The 23,475-nt window shown below is 50.7% G+C and overlaps 1 protein-coding gene across 1 annotated transcript in view; it reads right to left on the bottom strand.

Annotated features, from left to right (window-relative positions):
• Positions 1–15,979, bottom strand: part of MLXIPL (MLX interacting protein like) — a 54,778-nt gene extending 38,799 nt beyond the window's left edge. The window contains exon 1 of the mRNA XM_054655801.1: positions 15,888–15,979. The gene's annotated coding sequence lies outside the window, so the exon portion shown is untranslated. The remainder of the gene's footprint in view (positions 1–15,887) is intronic.
• Between the last annotated feature and the right edge of the window lie 7,496 nt (positions 15,980–23,475).

Here is a 23,475-nt window from a genome sequence, read left to right as displayed (position 1 = left end):
CTTTTTTCTTTTCTCCTCTCCGCTCCTTTTCTTTTCTTTTCTTTCCAGACAGGGTATCCCTCAGTCACCTAGGTTGCTGGAGTGCAGTGATAGAATCATGGCTTACTCTAGCCTCAAATTCCTGGGCTCAAGCCATCCTCCTGCCTCAACCTCCTAAGTAGCTGGGACCACCATACTCAGCTAATTTTTTAAATTTTTTATTATTTATTTATTTATTTATTTTGTAGAGGTGGAGTCTCATTATGCTGTCCAGGCTGGTCTTGAACTCCTGGGCTCAAGTGATCCTCCTGCCTCAGTTTCCCAAAGCACTGAGATTATAGGCATGAGCCACTGTGCCTGGCCACATTTTGTTTCCTTATCTGGATTCTGGTTATATGGGGATGTTCTCTGTGAAAATTCATGGAGTTAGATACTTATGACATATGCACCATTTACATGTATGTTAGACTTAGTGGTTTTATTTGAAAAAGAAACCGACTTTGCACCCATGTACATATATGAAATCAGCCATTCTACATCCTGATTTGCCCTTACAAGGTAGTGTGAGAGGTGTTCCATGGGTTATTTCCCTCGGCCACAACCATCTTCACTGATGTCCTAGTGCAGATCCAGGGCCCAGCCCTGTTCCCCTCCTCACCTACCCTGTGTTCCTGTGTGTGCCTCAGTGTGACAGTCTGGGGCTTGTCACAGACTGTCTTCCTGTGGGAAGGAAGACAAAGGGCTTGTCACAGACTGTCTTCCTGTGGGAAGGAAAGTCTTCCTTTCCCTTTCATTCCTTCCTTCTTTCCTTCCTTCCTTCCTTCCGACAGAGTCTTGCTCTGTTGCCCAGGCTGGAGTGCAGTGGCGCGATCTCAGCTCACTGCAACCTCCGCCTCCTAGCTTCAAGCGATTCTCCTGCCTCAGCCTTGCGAGTAGCTGGGATTACAGGTGCCCACCACCACGTGTGGCTAATTTTTTGTATTTTTAGTAGAGATGGGGTTTCCCTATGTTAGCCAGGCTGTTCTTGAACTGCTGACCTCAGGTGATCTGCCTGCTTCGGCCTCCCAAAGCGCCGGGACTATAGGAGTGAGCCACCCCACCCTACCTTTTTTTTTTTTTTACTTGAGACGGAGTCTTGCTCTGTTGCCCAGGCTGGAGTGCAGTGGCTCGATCTCGGCTCACTGCAAGCTTCGCCTCCCAGGTTCACGCCATTCTCCTGCCTCAGCCTCCCGAGTAGCTGGGACTACAGTCACCCACCACCAGGCCCGGCTAATTTTTTTTCTATTTTTAGTAGAGACGGGGTTTCACCGTGTTAACCAGGATGGTCTCAATCTCCTGACCTTGTGATCCGCCCGCCTTGGCCTCCCAAAGTGTTTTTTTTTTTTTTTTAAGATGAAGTCTCACTCTGTCACCCAGGCTGGGGTACAGTGGCCAGATCACATCTCACTGCAGCCTTGACCTCCTTGGGCTCAAGCAGTCCTCCCGCCATGGTGTGTGCCAACGTGCCTGGCTAATTTTTGAATTTTTTTGTGGAGACAGGGTTTCGTCATGTTGCCCAGGCTGGTTTTGACCTGGGCTCCAGCCATCCTCTTGCCTTGACCTCGCGAAGTACTGGGATTACGGGTGGGAGCCACCATGCCAGGCTAATTCTTATTTTTTTTGTAGAGATGGGATCTTGCTATATTGCCTAAACTGGTTCCGAACTCCTGGGCTCCAGCAATCCTCCTGCCTCAGCCTCCCAAAGTTGCTGGGATTCCAGGCGTGAGCCATGGTGTCTGGCTGATAGTCTGGGGTTTGATGGTGCCCTAAACAGCCTGAGCACCTCAAAGTGAGAAACATGCCTCTGCCTCTTTTCACTGACCCCTCAGCTCCTCTCACCAGCTTACATACTCAGGAAGCCACTACTGTGGCTAGGGGTAGATTGGCATCTAGGTGCGGGGACGAGGGAGATGATGTATCAGGCCTACGGAAGGACTTGGCAAAGTTAGCTTGGCAAGATTAACTTGGCAGTTAGCTTCTCACAAAGCTAACTGAGTGAGAAGAGGATGGAGAAGCGGACAAGAGTAAGAGAGAGGAGTCTCGAACTGTGTCTTTAACTGGCGGCAAGTTGGGAAGTCACTTCCCCTGTCTGGATCTCAGTTTCTGTATCTGTAAAATGAGTGAACAAACCATGAATGAAAATTGGATAAATATGACTACATCGAAGTGAAGAAGTTGGACAAGACTTGTTTTCATATTAGAAGTACCCCAATTGTTCTACCAAAAATTACGAGTTTGCCAGGAGCAGTGGCTCACACCTGTAATCCAAAACACTTTGAGAGGCTGAGGTGGGAGGATTGCTTGAGGCCAGGAGTTCAAGACCAGCCTGGGCGACAGAGTGAGATCTCATCTCAAAAATAAATAAATAATTATTTACTTTAAAAGGAAAATTTTTTTGAGACAGAGGCTTACTCTGTTGCTCAGGCTGGAGTGCAGTGGCTCGATCTTGGCTCACTGCAACTGCCACCTTCCAGGTTCAAGCAATTCTCCTGTCTCAGACTCCCAAGTAGCTGGGACTACAGGTGTGCACCACCATGCCTGGCTAGTTTTTGTATTTTTAATAGAGATGGGGTTTCATCATGTTGGCCAGGCTGGTCTCGAACTCCTGACCTCAAGTGATCTGCCTGCTGCCTTGGCCTCCCAAAGTGCTGGGATTACAAGCGTGAGCCACTGTGCCTGGCCAATAATTTTAACTTAATTTTTTTAAATCATGAATTCAACATATTAGGAATGAAAAACCCACTTTTCTTTGCAAGAAGTACACTTTTATAGGCTTTCTGCTTCTATATGTATTTATTATTATTATTATTATTGTTATTATTTTGAGACGGAGTCTCAGTCTGTCGGCCAGGCTGGAGTGCAGGGGCGGGATCTTGGCTCACTGCAACCTCTACCTCCTGGGTTCAAACGATTCTCCTGCCTCAGCCTCCCGAGTAGCTGGGACCACAGGCATGCACCACCACGCCCAGCTATTTTTTTTTTTTTTTTTGTATTTTTAGTAGAGATTGGGTTTCGCCATGTTGGCCAGGCTAGTCTTAAACTCCTGACCTCAAGTGATCTGCCCACCTCGGCTTCCCAAAGTGCCAGGATTACAGGCGTAAGCCACTGTGCCTGGCCTATATTTATGTTTAATAATACTATAAATATCAGTCATATTGCTCATACATTTCTAAATTATACAAATACCAAGTCCTGTGTAGGACAAAAAGTCCTGTGTAGATTACCTCTGGTCTCAACTGAAAATCATTGATCTTTGTGCTCTGAGGCTGTGAGAGTGGAGGAGGAGGTAGAGAAAGAAGAGAAGAAGGGGAGGAAGGACAGCAGGGTAGAGATCAAGTGAGTATCTAGTCATCCGTCCAGCCATCCATTCATCTGTCCATCTAGTTATTTACCTATTAATTCATCTATACTCTAATAGTCAGTCTACCCACCCATCTGTCTGTTCATCTACCTGTCTATTCATTTACAATCTGTCCATTCACCTTACTATCCACCCATCTCTTCTTTCATCCACCCATCTCTTCATCCATCCATCCATCCATCCATCCATCCACCCATCTCTTCTTCCATCAGTCCATCTCTTCTATCTATCCATCCATCCATCTCTCTCCATCCACCCATCTCTTTTTCCATCAATCCATCTCTTCTATCTATCCATCCATCCATCCATCCATCCATCCATCCATCCATCCACCCATCTCTTCTTCCATCAGTCCATCTCTTCTATCTATCCATCCATCCATCTCTCTCCATCCACCCATCTCTTTTTCCATCAATCCATCTCTTCTATCTATCCATCCATCCATCATCCATTCATCTATCTCTTTATCCACCCATCCATCCATCCCCCTCTCTATCTATCCATTTCTTCTTCCATCAATCCATTCATCTACCAATATGTCTATCTGTCCATCCATCATTCCATGTATACACCTACCTAACTTTCTATTCATCCAACCATCCACTCAAATACCCACCCATCTGCCCACCCAGTACACATATTAACCGCCTGCTGATGTCATGCCCTCTGTTCAGGCAGAGGTGGGGAATGCTCAGATGCTTGCAACATGGCTCCTGCCTTTGTGCAGCTCAGTATGCAGAGTGAGGCATGCCCTCCAGCAACTAGAGGGGGCCAGTCCCAGTTCCTGGGACTGTGGAAGTTCAGTTAAGGGCGGCCGGACTTGCAGCCCAGGGGGTTAAGGAAGGCTCTCTAGAAGAAACTGTGCTTGAGGGGGACCTCAAAAGACAAAGTAGAGGCCGGGCACCGTGGCTCATGCCTGCAATCCCAACACTTTGGGAGGCCAAAGTGGGAGGACCACTTGAGGCCGGGAGTTTAAGACTAGCCTGGCCAATATGGTGAAACCCCATCTCTACTAAAAACACAAAAATTAGCCGGGTCCGGTGGTTTATGCCTGTAGTCCCACCTACTCACCTACTTGGGAGGCTGAGGCACAAGAATTGCTTGAACCTGGGAGGTGGAGGTTGTGGTGAGCCGAGATTGAGCCACTGCACTCCAGCCTGAGCGACAGAGTGAGACTCTGTCTCAAAAAAAAAAAAAAAAGACGAAGTGAGAATTAGTCACACAGAGAGGGCAGAAGGTATTCTGGGAGGGAAGAGCTGGAGAAACAAAGGCGGGGGCTGGGGAACCAGAGTAATGAGTCATTCAACTGGCTGGGGTGCCAGCAGGGTGCCAGCAGCCTACATAGCTGCCATGTCCTCAGCTCCCTCGGAGCACAGGCAGCCACCCTGTGACTCCATGCTAGGCTTGGCTCCAGTGGGCACCAAGGTATCTGTATTTCTCAGAGAGTAGCCCATGGACAACTGCCAGGCTGGGGATTCTGTTATGAGTTTGCAACAAGATAAACACAAAAATTCAGAGTGTCTAGAAGCACTTATATCAATTAAAAAAAAATTTAGGTTGGGCACGGTGGCTCACGCCTATAATCAGCACTTTGGGAGGCCAAGGCGGGTGGGTCAAGAGGTCAGGAGTTCGAGCCCAGCCTGGCCAAGATGGTGAAACCCCGTCTCTACTAAAAATACAAAAGTTAGCCAGGCATGGTGGCGGATGCCTGTAATCCCAGCTACTCGGGAGGCTGAGGCAGGAGAATGACGTTAACCCGGGAGGCGGAGCTTGCAGTGAGCTAAGATGGTGCCACTGCACTCCAGCCTGGGCAACAGAGCGAGATTCCATCTCAAAAAAAAAAAAAAAAAAAGAATAACAAACTGGGCTTATAATTTACATATTTCCTTCACTTCAATTTTTCTAGTAATTCATTTTCTGTTGTATTTTGCATACTCACAAGTCTATGTAGATTGAAAATAAAAAAGCAAAAAGGGGCCTTGTGCAGTGGCTCACGCCTGTAATCCCAGCACTTTGGCAGGCCGAGGCAAGAGGATCACTTGAGGTCAGGAGTTCCAGACCAGCCTGGCCAACATGGCGAAACCCCGTCTCTCCTAAATACAAAAATTAGCAGGCATGGTGGCACACGCTTGTAAACCCAGTTACTCGGGAGGCTGAGGCGAGAGACTTGCTTGAACTTGGAAGGTGGAGTTTGCAGTGAGCCGAGATCACACCACTGCACTCCAGCCTGAGTGACAGAGTGAGACTCTGTCTGGAAAAAAAAAAAAGAAAAAAACAAAAAGGGGCTTTTCAGTCAGTTTGAGAAGCACTGATACGCAAGACAGCTTACACTCATATGTCCTTTGCCAATGTGGCTTCATGGTCATTATCTCATTATGAGCCAGACAGAGCAAGGACCATGGTCCCCATTGCCCCATTGTATAGGATACCTGGCCCAAGGTTCTTACTGATGGTAGATGGCAGGGCTGAGATTTGAACTCACAGCTGTTCCCCATCAGACAGCAACTTCCTATGAGCTCATGTTCCAGGCTAGGCTGAGCTGGGGCGTGGGACAGGGAGGACACAGGAGAGGAAGAGAGAAGTACCTGGAAAAAGAATGTCAGGCAGGGTGAGAGGTCGGGTCCGGGGCCCGCCCTTTATGCTAAGGGCACTGATGGAGGTCAGTGGGGGATTCCCAAATGGCCCTAGAAGGACCAGGCAAGTCCTCTGGGCTCTCTGTTGGGGAACACGCAGTGGCACCACTGCCAGGCTCAGCCTGTCTCAATCCTTCTCTATGTTCTTCCTACCTCTTTTCCTTTGGCCTCCCCCATTAACCAAGCCCTGAGCTCCCCATGGCCAGGGTCTGGTCTTGTCCCATCCATCTGTACACCCAAAGCTGGCCCAAAGTTCAACCAACAAAACCACCAGTCTCTGCCTGGCCCTTGGCAGGAACCATAGCACCCTCGGACACCATTTTCTCCTCCTGTCCCTGAGGGAGACTAGATGAACAGGGATTTTGATCACTCCATGCTACTGATGAGGGAACAGGCTCAGAGAAATTAAGTCACTCGCTTGAGGTACCAGAACAGGTCATCTAACACTTTATATTTATTTTATTTTTATTTTTTGGGGACAGAATCTCACTCTGTCACCCAGGCTGGAATGCAGTGGCACAATCTCGGCTCACTGCAACCTCCGCCTCCCGGGTTCAAGCGATTTTCCTGCTTCAGCCTTCCAAGTGGCTGGGATGGCTAATTTTTGTATTTTTAGTGGAGACAAGGTTTCGCCATGTTGGCCAGGCTGGTCTCAAACTCTTGACCTCAGGTGATCTGCCCACCTTGGCCTCCCAAAGTGCTGGGATTACAGGTGTGAGCCACCACACCTGGCCTCAACTAAGGCTTTAATTCCCAACCCAGTACTTTTGTTTGTTTGTTTGTTTGTTTTTCCGAGACAGGGTCTCACTCTGTGGCCCAGGTTGGAGTGCAGTGGTGCAATCTCAGCTCACTGAAACCTCTGCTTCCAGGGTTCAAGCGATTCTCCTGCCTCAGCCTCCCTAGTAGCTGGGATTACAGGCACCCGTCACCATGCCCAGCTAATTTTTGTATTTTTAGTAGAGACAGGGTTTCACCATGTTGTCCAGGCTGGTCTCGAACTCCTGACCTCAGGTGATCCACCCACCTCGGCCTTCTGGGATTTCGGGCGTGAGCCACCACGCTGGGGCTCATTTAAGGCTTTCATTCCCAACCCAGTACTTTTTGACTAGAGGTTAAATTAAGTAGAGAGGAGAAAAAAAAATAGTAGAGAGGAGAGGGAAGACTTTCCCTTAGTGCTCTGGGCTGCAGCCTGTGGTGAGGCTGAGGATGAGTGGACGGTGGGGAGGAAGAACTCGGTGGCACAATGTTATTTGCTCAGAAACTTCCCCTTCTGTACCACTTTGGCTGCTTCCGGGGGAGGCTTAAAACCCCATCCCAGGCCAGGAAGAAACAGGAATGCCAGGAGGGGCCAATAGGCCATTTTCCTAATCCGTGGTTGATAAGTAACATGGGACTGTATTTTGGAAAAACCTATTAAACAAAAAATGTTAGGTACTCTTTGACCCATCAAATTTACTTCTAGGAATTTGTGCTATAAAATATTTCCAGGAGTGTGCAAAGATGAACAAAGATATTCCTCACAGCACTGTTTATAATAGTGAAAAGCAGCATGGTTGGATACATTTTGATAAATCCCTATAGGGAAATACTATGCAGGTGTTAACAGAACCTCATCTGTGAAATGGAGATAGCCGGATGTGGTGGCTTGAACCAGTAATCCCAGCTACTCAGAAGGCTGAGGCAGGAGGATCGTCTGAGCTCAGGAGTTCAAAACCAGCCTGGGCAACATAATGAGACCCTATCTTTAAAAAAAAAATGGAGATAATAATCTCATAATTTTTATGAGGATGAAGTGAATTAATACCTGCAAAGTGCTTAGATAGTAAATGCCAGCTGTCATTATTATTATAGGTGTAGGAATAGGAAAAGATAACTAAGATGCAATGCTAATTTAAAAAGAAAGTTATGGGCCGGGCGCGGTGGCTCACGCCTGTAATCCCAGCACTTTGGGAGGCTGAGGCGGGTGGATCACGAGGTCAGGAGATCAAGACCATCCTGGCTAACACGGTGAAACCCCGTCTCTACTAAAAATACAAAAGAAAAATAATTAGCCAGGTGTGGTGGTGGGTGCCTGTAGTCCCAGCTACTTGGGAGGCTGAGGCAGGAGAATGGTGTGAACCCAGGCAGAGCTTGCAGTGAGCCAAGATCGCGCTACTCCACTCCAGCCTGGGCAACAGAGCGAGACTCCATCTCAAAAAATAAATATAAATAAATAAAGTAAAGTAAAATAAAATAAAATAAAAAGAAAGTTATGGGCCGGGCATGGTGGCTAATGCCTGTAATCCCAGCACTTTGGGAGGTGGAGGCAGAGTGATCACTTGAGCTCAAGAGTTCAAGACCAGCCTGGGCAACATGGCGAAACCCTGTCTCTTAAAAAAATAGCAAAATTAGCCAGGTGTGGTAGCAAGCACCTGTAGTCCCAGCTTCTTGGGGTGCTGAGGTGGAAAAGTCACTTGAGCCAAGGAGGTGGAGTCTACAGTGAGCCAAATTTGCATCACTACACTTCCTGGGTGACAGAGCAAGACACTGTCTCCAAAAAAAAAAAAAAAAGAAAAGAAAAGAAATGGCGAAGAACCCTCAAAAACAGTAAAGAAAATAAGAAGAGGCAGTAGAATAGATGATGGCGGCCAGGCGTGGTGGCTCACGCTTGTAATCCCAGCACTTTGGGAGGCTGAGGCATGTGGATCACTTGAGGTCAGGAGTTCAAGGCCAGCCTGGCCAACATGATGAAACCCTGTCTCTACTAAGAATACAAAAATTAGCTGGGCATGGTGGTGCACACCTGTAATCCCAGCTACTCAGGAGGCTGAGGCAGGAAAATCGCTTGAATCCGGGAGGCGGAGGTTGCAGTGAGCCAAGATTGCACCACTGTACTCCAGCCCGGGCAACAGAGTGAGACTCCATCTCAAAAAAAAAAAAAAAAAAAAAAAGGAGAAAAAAAAGAATAGATGATGGCATGGGAACCCTCTCCCTCTTCTTGAGGACCCCAAAGTCCAGAGATTAATGCTCTCCAACAACAGGAAAAGGCTCTCTTTTTGATTGACCAAACCAGAGTCTGTCCCTGAGCAGACACTGGGAAGACAGAGGCACAGCTTCCCACCCTAGCTTGTCTGCCACTCACAATCTCATTCTGAGGGGCCTAAAGATCTGTAAGGGGCCAGGCACAGTTACTCATGTGTGTAATCCTCGCACTTTGGGAGGCCGAGGCAGGAGGATCACTTGAGCCCAGGAGTTTGAGACCGGCCTGGGTGACATGGCAAAATCCTATCTCTACCAAAAATTAGCCAGGTGTAGTGGCGAGTGCCTTAGTCCCAGCTACCAGGGAGACTAAGGCAGGAGGATTGCTTGAGCTGGGGAGGGTGAGGCTGCAGTGAGCCTTGATTAAAAAAAAAAAAAAAGACCCTATAAGGGACTTTCCTCTTTCCCCAGGAGGTTGGCTCATTGGGGACCCATGGATCACCTCAGGCAAGACATTTGTCCTCCCTGGGCCTCAGTTGCCCTCCCTGTAACATGGGAGGAATTCACCTAGCCTCTTGGGTATGTTGTGAAGAGCCAGGGGAGGATCATGTGCTACCAGCATCATAGCAGTGCAGGGCACAAAGGTGAACCTGGAGGTGGTGTTTCACCAAGATGAGCCACTGTGCCAATGGTCTGTCTGTAAAAATTCCGATAGCCACCGTATACCAGCAAATGGTGTTTACTCACACTTATGACACCATTTCTCAATTCTCTGACACCAGCTGTGTGTCCTGCAATTCAATTCTGACACTTTTTTTTGTTTTTGAGATGGAGCCTCGCTCTGTCACCCAGGCTGGAGTGCAGTGGCGCAATCTCAGCTCACTGCAACCTGCAACCTCCACCTCCAGGGTTCAAGGGATTCTCCTGCCTCAGCCTCCCAAGTAGCTGGGATTACAGGCATATGCCATGACGCCTGGCTAATTTTTGTATTTTTAGTAGAGATGGGGTTTCACCACGTTAGCCAGGCTGGTCTCAAACTCCTGACCTCATGATCCACCCACCTCAGCCTCCCAAAGTGCTGGGATTACAGACGTGAGCCACTGTGCCAGGCCAATTCTGACACTATTTACCTGGAGTTAGCATCTGATTTCACAAGTTATGGGCTTATTCCCACAAGCCTGCCTCTACTTCAGATAGCAGTCACAAGTACTAGGCTGCCACTTGAACTTCTGATTGACCAGCTATAAATCAGGGGTTCTCATGACTTTCTCCTCAGTGTCAATAATTTGGTAGAATGGCTCACAGCACTCAGTAAATCATTTTACTTACATTTATCAGTTTGTTATCAATGATACAACTCACGAACAGCCAGATGGAAGAGATGCATGGGCTAGAGTATGGGGGTGGTGCACGGAGCTTCCATGCCCTCTCTGGGAGCATCACCCTCCTAGCACCTTGATGTGTTCACAAACTCAGAAGCTCCATGAAGCCCAACATTTAGGGGTTTTTAATGGAGGTTTCTATTTATTTATTTATTTTTGTGTGTGATAGAGTCTCACTCTGTCACCCAGGCTGGAGTGCAGTAGTGTGATCTCGGCTCACTGTAACCTCCACCTCCTGGGTTCAAGAGATTCTCCTGCCTCAGCCTCTGGAGTAGCTGGGACTACATATGAGCACCACCACCCCTGGCTAATTTATTTTTGTATTTTTAGTAGAGACAGGGTTTCGCCACCTTGGCCAGGCTGGTCTCAAACTCCTGATCTCAGATGATCCACCCGCCTCAGCTTCCCAAACTTCTGGGATTACAGGCGTGAGCCACCATGCCTGGCCCTTTTTAAAATTTATTTATTTTATAAGACAGGGTCTTGCCATGTTGCCCAGTCTGGTCTTGAACTTCCAGGTTGAAGCACTGCTCCCACCTTGGCCTCCAAGAGTCCTGGGATTATAGGCGTGAGCCACCTTGCCTGGCCACTGCAAGTTTCATTACGTAGACATGATTGATTATGTGACTGAACGCATTCTCCAACCCTCTCTTCTCCCCCAAGTTTGGGGAGGCAGGGAGCTGAAAGCTCCAATCCTCTAATCATGCCTTGGTCTTTCTAGTGAACAGCCCCCATCCTGAAACTCTCTAGGGGCCTCCAGCCACCAGTCCTCTTAATAGCTTTCAAAAGACACTTTTAGCATTCTGGAGATTCCAAGGGTTGTAGGAGCTGTGTGCCAGGAGCCACAGTCAAAGACCACAAATATATTTCCCCTTGCACCACAGCCAGGGATGCCAGTGGGCTGCCTGGCCCTGTGTATTTGCTATTGAGTCTCATCCATCAATCTGCTCAACCAGCCCGTTGCTCAGGGCTGAGGGTCCCTATTGTACACAGCACATCAAGGCTCAGAGACGTGTTTATTTGATTCTCTCATGTAGTGAAATATGTTACAAAGATTAGGACATTGGGAGGCCGAGGCGGGCGGATCACGAGGTCAGGAGATCGAGACCAGCCTGACTAACACAGTGAAACCCCGTCTCTACTAAAAATACAAAAAATTGGCCGGGCATGGTGGCGGGTGCCTGTAGTCCCAGCTACTCGGGAGGCTGAGGCAGGAGAATGGTGTGAACCTGGGAGGTGGAGCTTGCAGTGAGCCGAGATTGCGCCACTGCACTCCAACCTGGGCGACAGAGCGAGACTCCGTCTCAAAAAAAAAAAAAGAAAGATTAGGACAGTCATCCAGGTTACACAGTTCATGAGTAGTGCAGCCCAAATTTGAACCCAGTTGTGTCTGATGGCAGAGCCCAAGTATGTCTTTCTGCTGGGCTGCTTGGTGGAACTGAAGGATGACCCGTCCCTTAGGCCTCCTTGCAAACATCATGTGTCAGGTAAATCCACCCAAGACTGAGCTAATCAGCAGGTACTAGGACAGAGGGGACAGCTGGCACATAGTAGACACTTTATTTTATTTTTTGGAGGCAAGGTGTTGCTCTTTTGCTCAGACTTCAGTGCAGCGGCACCACCATGGCTCACTGCAACTTTGAACTCCTGGCTCAAGTGATCCTCCCGCCTCAGCCTCCCAAGTAGCTGGGACTACAGGTGTGCATCACCACCCCTGGCTAATTTTTAAAATTTTTTATATAGATGGGGGGTCTCAGTATGTTGCCCAGGCTGGTCTCAAAGTCCTGGGCTCAAGCAATCCTTCTGCCTCAGCCTCCTGAGTGGCTGGGACTATAAGCTTGTGCCACCATGCTTGGCTAATTTTTTTGTAGAGACAGGGTCTCACTAGGCTGCCCAGACTGGTCCCAAACTTCTGGTCTCAAGCAATCCTCCTGCCTTGGCCTCCCAAAGCTCTGATATTACAGGTGTGAGCCACTGCACCTGGCTGAGGACTGGTTTTGTCTTTTTTTTTTGAAGCTGAGTTTAGCTCTTTCTCCCAGGCTGGAGTGAAGTGGCTTGATCTCGGCTCACTGCAACCTCCACCCCCAGGCTTCAAGTGATTCTCCTGCCTTAGGATCTCCCAAGTAGCTGGGATTACAGGTGCCCGCCAACATGCCCGGCTAATTTTTGTATTTTTAGTAGAGACAGGGTTTTGCCATGTTGGCCAGGCTGGTCTTGAACTCCTGACCTCAGACGATCCACCCATCTCAGCCTCCCAAAGTGTTAAAATTGCAGACATGAGCCACTGTGCCTGGCCGGTTTTCTCATCTTTAAAATGGCTATGATTATGTGATGTTATTGTGCAGTTGTTGCAAAGATGAAATGAAATATGTAAGTGAGAGCCAGTGGTACCTGGTAAATGTGGGTTTTCTTCTTCTGTCCCTCTTTTCCTCCCCCCAGCCCACCCTTTCTTCTTTCCTTCCTTCCTGGTCGACACCTCTGATTACAATGTCAGAGAACCAGGAGCTGTAGGACAAAGAAGATAGGGCGACAACCTCCTCCAGGGGACTCAGGGATGGAAAACGCTTCTCAGACTGTTGCAGCAGGTGACAGTCATCTGCTCTGCCCAGAATCTCCTGGCCTCTCCCCTGCTGGATAACTGGCCCCATGCCGGCCCCATCAGGGCATCAGGCCCCTGGACTGAGATAGAAAGTGGATCCCAGGAAGCATATCTCTCGCCCAGAGTCACACTGCTAATGGGGCTGAATATGGGACAAGAACTTTTGTGACTACCCAAGCCAGCTAGCAGGGGGTGGCCTGGGATTCTGGGTAGAGCATTTTTTTTTTTTTTTTAAGAGAGGGGGTTCTTGCTCTGTTGCCCAGGCTGGAATGCAGTGGTGCCATCATAGCTCACTGCAGCCTCAAACTCCTGGTCTCAAGTGATCGTCCTGTGTCAGCCTCCTGAGTAGCTATGACTATATGCCTGTGCCACCACACCTGGCTAATTTTTTAATTTGTTGCAGAGACACAGATCTTTCTATGCTGTCCAGGCTGGTCTTGAACTCCTGGCCTCAAGCAACCCTCCCACTTTGGCCTCCCAAAGTGTTGAGATTACAGGCGTGAGCCACTGCCTCTGGCCCTAGGGCAGTAGTTGTCTGTCTCTTATTTATCAGTGCCAGGACCTACCCTGGGAATATTCTGTTCACTCTTCCCTTGTTGGGGGCCCCCTTCTCCAAGGTCAGCTTAGCTAACTTCAAAGAGGAGAGACAGAGCCACCTTGCCCCTAAGTTTCAGGAGTGAGAAAGATGGGTGGGGAGGGGGTGGAGGTGGGTGAGGTGGGCGCAGGACACATGGACACCCATGAGCTGACCTGGGAGGTTGGGGGTCAGCCAATGTAATCCCCTCTTGTGTGTTTCTCCCTGAATGCAGAGAATGCACCACCCATGTTGCTTCCAGACCTCCTCCCAGCTCTGCTCAACAGTCCAGGGGAGCCCGTTTAACCCCAGGTTACAGGTGTGCAGAGTGAAGCCCGGAGGAGGACAGGGCTTGCCAAGGTCACTGACAGTAGTGGGAACAGAAACCAGGGCTTTGGAGCCAAGATGCTTGGGTTTGAATATCAGCTTTGCCGTTCCCAGGCTGTATGACCTTGAGCCAGAGCCTTGACCTCTCTGAGCCTGTTTCCTCATCTGTAAAATGGAGATCTTTTCCTTCTCTGGTTATCAGGAAGAAGGAAACAGTGCCAGAAAAGCTTGTGCAGTGCCTGGCTTGCAGTAAATGCATAGCAAACCCCAGTTCCTCTTCCTCTTCTCCTATCTGAACAGCAATCCTAAGCCTGCACGTCCCCTCTCTCTTCCCTCCTCTGCCCCACATCTGTAGCCAAAACTTTTTCTTTGGCCCTAACCAGAGAGTGAGGACTGCACTAATGATGGCCTCTCCCAGCCCCTGACAAACCCAACACATGTCTAAGCTTGCATTTAGCCACCACAGGGCTGGCAGCAGGGCCAAAGACAGCCCCGGGGAGGGTACCCGGGGAGGGCCATTGCCTGAAGGCACTAGAGACTCTGGGCAAGTGTGGCTGCAGGAGCCTCGGAGACATGACCTCTCCCACTTCCACGCTTCCAGTCCACTCTTCCATCCCACTCTACAGCCTGCAGAAGCTCATATGCCAGCCCTCCACTTCAGCTGACAAACATCATCTCCACCAGTGCCACCCCTATATTGGCCAGAGGATTTCAATCACAGGATTCCAAGACCCCAGGCGGATGGTTCCTGGACCCTGGCTCTGAGCTGCCCTCCCATGTGGTCCCCAGGCTGAGTCCCAACCCCAGCCTGAGCCCCGACCCTGATTCTAAACTGAGCCCTGGCCTGGCTCAGCCAGCAGACTGTGTCCTTAGGGGGGAATTAGGGAGAAGTGAGATGGGTCATCTTCTCAAGATGGGGAAACTCCTGGCTACTACAGCTCAGACCTCTTCTGGTATTACAGAATCTTCCTCCTCTCCCAGAAGCTACCCTAGGCTGAGGAGCTGAGCTTCCCTGGGGCGGACCTGAGATTCCCAGACCTGTATTCTGAGACTTCTCCTGCATCTGAGGGCCTGGGCAGGACATGGGGCAGGGGAGTTGCTGAGTATAAGATAAGTTCTTGGGCAAAGTGGGGACCAGCTCAGCTGTCATAGATCCCTGGTCCCCCTGACTTCCTGACTCAGCTGACCCTGTAACACCATCCCCCTTGTGAAGGACCAGAGGGACTTGGTTGGAGTGGGCCACACTGTCCTCCAAAGCAACCTGGTGTTCCGTTTTATTCTGTCCCCATCTCCACACGAGTGGCCCAGGAACAGTAAACCTTCCCATGTCACGGAGGGAGAGCCAGGCCCAGAGACGGAAAGTCGTGCGCCCAAGGTCACACAGTCAGACACAGACAAGAACCCAAAGCTCCCAAACCCAGCCCAGAGGTGGGGGCAGGGTGGCTGGGAGGAAGCCCTGGCTTTCTCCCCTGGGCAGAGCAGCAGGAGTGCCGGCCACCACTTCTGTGGCCCCTACCTGTTGGCTAGAAGCCTAGGGGCCAGAATCCACATACCCCACCCTGCCATCTCCCTTCTTTCTGTCCCAGCCAGGGGCAGTTTTGGTCCTCATCCCAGGGCCCACCTGGACAGGGTTTCTCCACTGGCATGTCACCTGCCCAGGGCAGGGAGAGCCAGAGGGAGGAAGGCCCTCCCTCCTGACTCCCTGGGCCCCCTCTCAGCTCCTGGGAGAACCTCCCAGACCAGGATGGAAGCCCAGCCCAGCCCAGCCAGTGGGAGACACGGGGCTTCCAGGACCCGTGTGCACTTCACCTTCTAGCAGGATGAATTCTTGGATTCCTGATCCGGAGTCCTCCCTGGGGTACGAGTTTGCCTCCTTCCTCCTGGCAGCTGAGGCTGAGCGAGGAGGCCACATAAGCCTATGAAGCCCTTCAACCCAGCTGAGCCAGAGACGCGGGCTGAGCTATGGGCAGAGGGGAAACTGAGGCCCAGCACAGAGGCGGATCCAATTCCCCTTGGGTGAGGCCCCTGCACCCACCTGATGACGCGGGGGCTCCACGCCCTCACCTGGAATCCGCTCGACCTGCAGAGGGGCGCGGCGCGGCCAGAGCCGGGGGTCCCGCGGGCGGCGGGCGGCCGGGGGCGGGCGGCGGGCGGCGGGGGCGCTGCGGGGATGCTTGGGACCGCCCGACCGCGCTCGGCGCCTTCTCCGCGCGGGCGGCAGAGGGCTCCGTGCGCTGCGCCGCGGGCCCGGCTTTTAGCAGCGGGTGTGGACGCGGGCACCCCCGCCCCGCTCCGAGGTGTCCTTTGCCCCTTGATCTGGTGCCTCCTTCTCTCCTTAGCACGTGGGCGGCAGCCGCTCAGCCGCTCAGAGGCCTGTGGGGCAGCCATGGCCCGGGCCCTGGGCTCGGGCGCCTGCCAATCCCCGTCTGCCGCCGGCTCGTGCCCGCTCACCTTTAACCCCCTCTACTCTCCCCGGGGGCTCGGTGCCCGGCCCCCAGCCGCGGGCTGGGCTCGGGGAGGGAGGAGCCGCAGGTGTGGGGCCACCCCAGGTGGGCAGAGAAAGACGCTGGGGCCGCCTTGGGCGCCTCCCAGAGCCCCAGCCCGGCTTTGAACCTCCTCCTAGTCCCCGAGTCCCCCCAGCACTCTCTCTCACTCTCATCCCTCACTCTTACTCTCTTCTCTCCCCGCTTTCTCTCTCTTTCTCTCTCTCCCCCTCCCTTTCCTCTCCCTCTCTCTTCTTTCCTCCAGGCTCCTCTCTCCCTCTCCCCTCACTTTCTCTCTACCCCCTCTTCTCTCTCCCCCCTCTCTCATATCTCTCATTCTCCCCCTTCCTCTCTTTCCCTCTCTCTCTCTCCTCTCTCTCTGTCTCTCACTCTGTCTCTCTCCTCTATCTCTCTCACTTTCTCTTTCTCTCTCTATTCCCCTCCTTTTTCACTCTCCCCCCTCTCTCCTCTCTCTTTCTCTCTCATTCTCCCCCCTCCTTTTTCTTTCTCTCTCTCTCTCACACTGTCTCTCTGTCCCCTGTCTCTCCCTGCCCCGTCTCTCTCCGTCTTCTCTCTTTCCCTCTGCCCCTGGCTCTCCTCTCTCTCTCCCACCCTCCTCTCTCTCTCCTTTACTTTCTCTCTACCTCCTCCTCTCTCTCTCCTTTCTCTTCTCTCTCTTTTTCTCTCTCCCTCTCTCCCCTCTCTCTCTCTCATTCTCCTCCCTCTCTTTCCATCTCTCTCCTCTCTCTGTCTCTCACTCTGTCTCTCTCTCTCTCCTCTCTCTCTCACTTTCTGACTTTCTCTCTCTCCCCCCTCCTCTCTTTCTCCCCCCTCTCTCTTTCTCTCTCATTCTCCCCCCTCTCTTTCCCTCTCTCTCCTCTCTCCCTCTCTCTCTCCCCTCTCTCTCTCTTTCTCTCTGTCTCTACCCCCTCCTCTCTCTCTCTCTCCCTCTCTCTCCTCTCTCTCTCTCATTCTCCCCCCTTGTCTTTCTCTCTTTCCCTCTCTCACTCTCTCTCCCTTTCTCTTCTCTCTCTTTCCTTCTCTCTGTGTCTCACTCTGTCTCTCCCCCTCCTTTCCCCCTCTCTCTCTCCCTCTCCTCTCCCTCTCTGTCTCTCCCTCTGTCTCTGTCTCTCTCTCTCTCTCACTGTCTATCTCCTGTCTCTCTCTCATCTGGCTCACTGAGCCCCATTCATTCCCTCTTTGACCAGCTTCATCCCATGCTCCCTCTGAGTCCCCCCTCAAGCCCCCGCCCTCCCTGCCCTTGACATCACATCCCCTCCCTAAACCCCAGTCCCCTCCCTGAGCCCCCATTCCTCACCCCTCCCTGAGGCCCTTCCTGCCTTCCGGGGCCCACTGACTTCCCCTCTCTTGCTCTTAGTGCTGTGTCCTCTCAACTCTTTTTTTTTAAGCAATGGGTTCTCACTATGTTGCCCACGTTGGTCTCTATCTCCTGGTCTTAAGCAATCCTCCCACCTCGACCTCCCAAAGTGCTGGGATTACAGGTGCAAGCCACTGGGCCTGGCCCAGACTCTTACATTTACTCCACAAACATCCTTAAACACCCTTGGCGTAGCAGCCCAGTGAGAGAGCGGGATAGGCCAGCGGTGGTATCAGTTTCAAAGTCCAGGATGGATGCCTCCAAGTCCTCAGAGGTCCTGTGGAGTAGGCACCACCTGGGAAGGGGGCATTCAGGACCTCAGCTTGCCTGCCAGCTTCAAGGGGCCGTGTGGGGTAGAAGGAAGGATCCCCCTGGCCACCGCTCGGCCAGGAGCGGGCAGTGTGGGATGGAAAGAAGAAAGGGCTTTCACAGCCACGCTACCCAGCAATGAGGCAGCTTCCTCCCAGCCCCACGGGCTTCCTTCCTTCTACGGCTAGCGGGGGGCAGCAGAGGCAGAAGGGATCCTGCCAATAATGCCCCTCAGAGTCCCCTGGTGATGGCAGGAGGTAGAGCGCAGGGGGAAGGCCGGGGGCATGCCGGAGGATGAGGCTGAGCCCGAGCCCAGAAGAGACCCTGAGTTGATCAGATTCTGCCCACACACCATTTATTTGTTTTGAGACAAGGTCTCGCTCTGTCACCCAGGCTGGAGTGCAATGGTGCAATCTCAGCTCACCGCAACCTCCGCCTCCTGGGTTCAAGTGATTCTCCCGCCTCAGCCTCTCAAATAGTTGGGACTACAGGTGCATGCCACCACACCCGGCCAGTTTTTTTGTACTTTTAGTAAAGATGGGGTTTTGCCATGTTGGCCAGGCTGGTCTCAAACTCCTGGCCTCAAGTGATCTGCCTGCCTCGGCCTCCCAAAGTGCTGGGATTACAGGTATGAGCCACTGCGCCCAGCCCCACACCCCATTTGGAATTCACTCTGCCTGAGGGTGGGCGGTGGTGGTGGAGGGGTGCATCTTGAGAAGGAAGCAGATGAAGACACCTCCTGCTTCTTCCACCTGCCTCATACGTCCTGGTGGGTCAGCTTGGCCTTCTCTGCCCACTGTTTCCTGTCTTGCATGAGTTTCTTGTCACGTGACCTCCTACTAGTAGGCTTCAGTCTGCTACCTTGGACAGACACCTGTTCATGGCCAGCGCCAGGACCCAGAGTCAGTGTGTGTGTGTGTGTGTGTGTGTAAGGGAAGTGGGGCTTGAGCCACCACCACATTGACTGGCTCTGCAACTGGGCATGATACTGATACTCCATCTCCCAGGGCCTCAGTTTCCCCATACATAGGGTTGGTGGATTTAGCAAATACAAATCCAGGATGCCCCATTAAATTTGAATTTCAGATACACAATGGCTTTTTTTAGTATGTCTCATGCCATATTTGTGGCATACTTATACTAAGAGATTATTCATAATGCTTATCTAAAACTCAAATTTAACTGGGCATCCTGGGTTGACCCTACCCATATGTAAAACAGGAGAGGCAGGGAGGTATGAATAAGATGTTCTCCAGTGGGGCATGGTGGTTCATGCCTCTACCCCAGCGCTTTGGGATACTGAGGTGGGAGGATCGCTTAGACGCCAGGAGTTTGAGACCAGCCTAGGCAACAATATAGTGAGACCCTGTCTCTAAAAAATAAAAATATAAAAGATGCTCTCTCTCATGAACGCTCTTAGCTCCAGCTACACCCTGTGAAAAACCTCAGGTCTACCTGAAAGTGGTCCATAGGTGTTTGTCTATATCCCTTGCAGAGGAAGAGGAGAGCCGGGGGAAGATAGGAAGTAGGGTGCAGGACTCAGCTGTGGTCACAGGGCATCAAAGAGAAGAGGCAGAAAGAAGAAGTTCCTAGAGGCAGTGCAATCCTGGAGGGCTTTCTGAAGGAGGAAGATTTTCATGGTTACTTTGATGCTGGAAAGGAAGGGAGGTGGATTAGGGGGCCTCTGGTGGAGTGCTCCCTGACTTTAATGGAGGTGGAGAGGCATGGAGGGTTTCCTCTTTTTTTCTGAGAAAGAGAGTTTCACTTCTTAGCCTGGGCTGGAGTGCAGTGGGTCCACCATGGCTCACTGCAACCTTGAACTCCTGGGCTAAAGTGATCATTCTGCTTTAGCCTCTTGAGTAGCTGGGATCACTAGTAGGCTCCAACACGCCCAGCTAATTTTTGTTTGTTTTTGTAGAGACAGGGTCTCACCATGTTGTCCAGGCTGGCCTTGAACTCCTGGGTTCAAGCAATCCTCCTGCCGTGGCCTCCCAAAGTGCTGGGATTACAGGTGTGAGCCACTGTGCCTGGCTGTGAAGATCAATATAAAGTATCTTCCCCTTCATATGAAGAGTACCTATACCTAGGGAAGTCTCTCTTCGACCCAACAAGTTACTATCACTTTTTTTTTTTTTTTTTTTTTGAGACAGAGTTTCATTTGTGTCACCCAGGCTGGAGTGCAGTGATCTCGGCTCACTGCAACCTCCGCCTCCCAGGTTTAAGCGATTCTCCTGCCTCAGCCTCCCAAGTAGCTGGGATTACAGGCACCCACCACCACGCCTGGCTAATTTTTGTATTTTTAGTAGAGATGGAGTTTCTCCATGTTGGCCAGGCTGGTCTTGAACTCCTGACCTCAGGTGATCCGTGTGCCTCGGCCTCCCAAAGTGTTGGGATTACAGGCATGAGCCACCATGCCTGACCCCAGTACCCCTTCTTTTTTTTTTTTTTTTTGAGATGGAGTCTCGCTGTGTCTCCCAGGCTGGAGTGCAGTGGCTCAATCTTGGCTCACTGCAAGCTCTGCCTCCCAGGTTCACGCCATTCTCCTGCCTCAGCCTCCTGAGTGGCTGGGACTACAGGCGCCCGCCACCACACCTGGCTAATTTTTTGTATTTTTAGTAGAGACGGGGTTTCACCGTGTTAGCCAGGATGGTCTTGATCTCCTGACCTCATGATCCGCCTGCCTCGGCCTCTCAAAGTACTGGGATTACAGGCGTGAGCCACTGCGCCCGGCCCCCCAGTATCACTTCTGACTAACGTTTACCAAACACTTACTACTTGCCAGGGTCCCGCCCACACCTGCTAAGCTGTTTATGTGGATTAATCATTTAATCCCTTCCACAACCAGATGAAGTGAGTGTGTTTCCCCCATTTTACAGATAAAGAGACAGAGGCACAGGGAGGTTGGGTCATTTGTCTGAGGTTCATACTGGCCGTAAGAGGCGGAGCTGGAATTTGAGCCCTGGTGTCCTGGCTCTCTGTACCTGCCGTGTGACAGATCCTGAGCTGGAAGCTGGAACTGGAGAAATGACATAAATGCCATCCCTGCCCTCAGAGGACCTCTGGTCTAACAGTGGGGACAGGTTAGTCTCTAAGAACTCCAGTACAGGGCAGGCTGGCATCAGAGCTGTGAGGGAGCGTGCCGGGAAAGGACTGATTCGGTCTGTGCATGAGGGTAAGTGGAGGCTAGGATGAGAAGGATGAGTCAGTTCTACAACAACCTTCAGCTTTAGGATCAGACATTGGGAGAAATAGTATTCCTTTCTCTTTTTTCTTTTCTGTTTTCTTTTTTTTTTTTTTTTAGATGGAGTCTTGCTCTGTCACCCAGGCTGGAGTACAGTGGCGCAATCTCGGCTCACTGCAATCTCCACCTCCCAGGTTCAAGCGATTCTCCTGCCTCAGCCTCCCGAGTGGCTGGGATTACAGGTGTGTACCACCACCCGGCTAATTTTAGTATTTTTAGTAGAGATGGAGTTTCACCATGTTGGCCAGGCTGGTCTCAAACTCCTGGTTCTCTCCCGCCCAGCCGGGAGGAAGAGCATTCTAGGTGAAACTACGTCTTGAGCTAAGGCAGAAGAGGTGTGGAAATGCAGCATATGACTGGGGAATGGGCCAGCCACAGTGGCTCACACCTGTAATCCCAGCACTTTGGGAGGCTGACATGGGAGGACAGCTTGAGCCCGGGAGTTCAAGACCAGCCTGGGCAACATAGTGGGATTACACCTTTATAAAAAATAAAAATAAATAAATCAGCCAGGCATGGTGGTGCATGGCAGTAGTCCCAGCTACTCGAGAGGCTTAGGCGGGAGGATTGCTTCAGCCCAGGAGGTCGAGGCTGCCGTGAGTCGTAATTGTGCCATTGTATTCCTGCCTTGGTGACAGAGTGAGACCCTGTCTTGAAATAATAATAATAATAATTGTGAGTAAAAAAGCCCCCCAGAAAGTATATACTATATGATTCATTTACATAAAATTCAAGAAAATGTAGGGTAACCTGTAGTGACACAAAGCAGATTAGAAGTTATTGTAATCGGCTGGGCGCAGTGGCTCATGCCTGTAATCCCAGCACTTTGGGAGGCCGAGGAGGGCAGATCACCCGAGGTCAGGAGTTCAAGATCAGCCTGGGCAACACAGTGAAACCCCGTCTCTACTAAAAATACAAAATTAGCCAGGTGTGGTGACACATGCCTGTAATCCCAGCTGCTCGGGAGGCTGAGGCAGGAGAATCACTTGAACCTGGGAGGTGGAGGATGCGGTGAGCCGAGATCACGCCATTGCACTCCAGCCTGGGCAACAAGAGTAAATCTCCGTCTCACCAAAAAAAAAAAAAAAAGAAAAAAAAAAAGAAATTGTAATTGTAATCCCAGCACTTTGGGAGGCCCAGGCAGACCTCCCTCACTTGAGGTCAGGAATTTGAGAGCAGCCTGGGCAACATAAAAAGACCCCATCTCTACTAAAAATACAAAAAAATCAGCCAGGCATGGTGGCACACACCTGTGGTTTCAGCTACTTGGGAGGCTAAGGCATGAGGGTCACTTAAAAGCCGGAGGAAGAGGTTGTAGTGAGTCAAGATCTCGCCACTCCAGCCTGGGTGACAGAGCGAGACTCTGTCTCAAAAAAAAAAAAAAAAAAAAAAAAAAGTAAATCTTTGTGGGCCAGGTGCAGTGGTTTACACCTGTAATCCCAGCATTTTGGGAGGCTGAGGTGGGTGGATCATCTGAGATCAGGAGTTCGAGACCAGCCTGGCCCCGTCTCTACTAAAAATACAAAAATCAGTCAGGCATGGTGGCAGGCGCCTGTAATTCCAGCTACTCAGGAGGCTGAGGCAGGAGAACCACTCGAACCCGGGAGGTGGAGGGTGCAGGAAGCCATGATCACACCGCTACACTCCAGCCCGGGCAATACAGCAAGACTCTGCCTCAAAAAATAAATAAATAAATAAATCTTTGTGACTTTGATTTAGAAAATTGTTCTTTAGATAGGACACTAAAGCACAAGCAAGAGAAGAAAAAATAGGTAAAATGGACTTCACCAAAATAGAATAAAAAACATTTGTGCTTCAAAAGACATCATCAAGAGAATAAAGATAACCTACAGAGGGGAACTAAATTGCAAATCATATATCTGATAAAAGACTAGTTTCCCAGAAATATAAAGAACTCTTACAATATAAAGATAGCCCAATCAAAACATGGGCAAATTGTCTGATCATTGCAATGCTATTCACAATAACAAAAACATGTAATCAAACCAGGTGCCCATCAATGGTGGTTTGGATAAAGAAAATGTGGTATGGATACACCATAGACTACTACACAGCCATAAAAAGGAAGAAAAACCATGTCCTTTGCAGCAACATGAATGCAGTTGGAGGCCATTATCCCAAGCAAACTAGCACAGAAATAGAAAATAAAATACTGCATGTTCTCACTTATAAGTGGGAGCTAAACATTGGG

Source organism: Pan troglodytes, chromosome 6 (assembly GCF_028858775.2).
Source record: "Pan troglodytes isolate AG18354 chromosome 6, NHGRI_mPanTro3-v2.0_pri, whole genome shotgun sequence".
NCBI classification, from domain to species: Eukaryota; Metazoa; Chordata; class Mammalia; order Primates; family Hominidae; genus Pan; species Pan troglodytes.
This window is presented reverse-complemented; position numbering and strand designations above follow the sequence as displayed.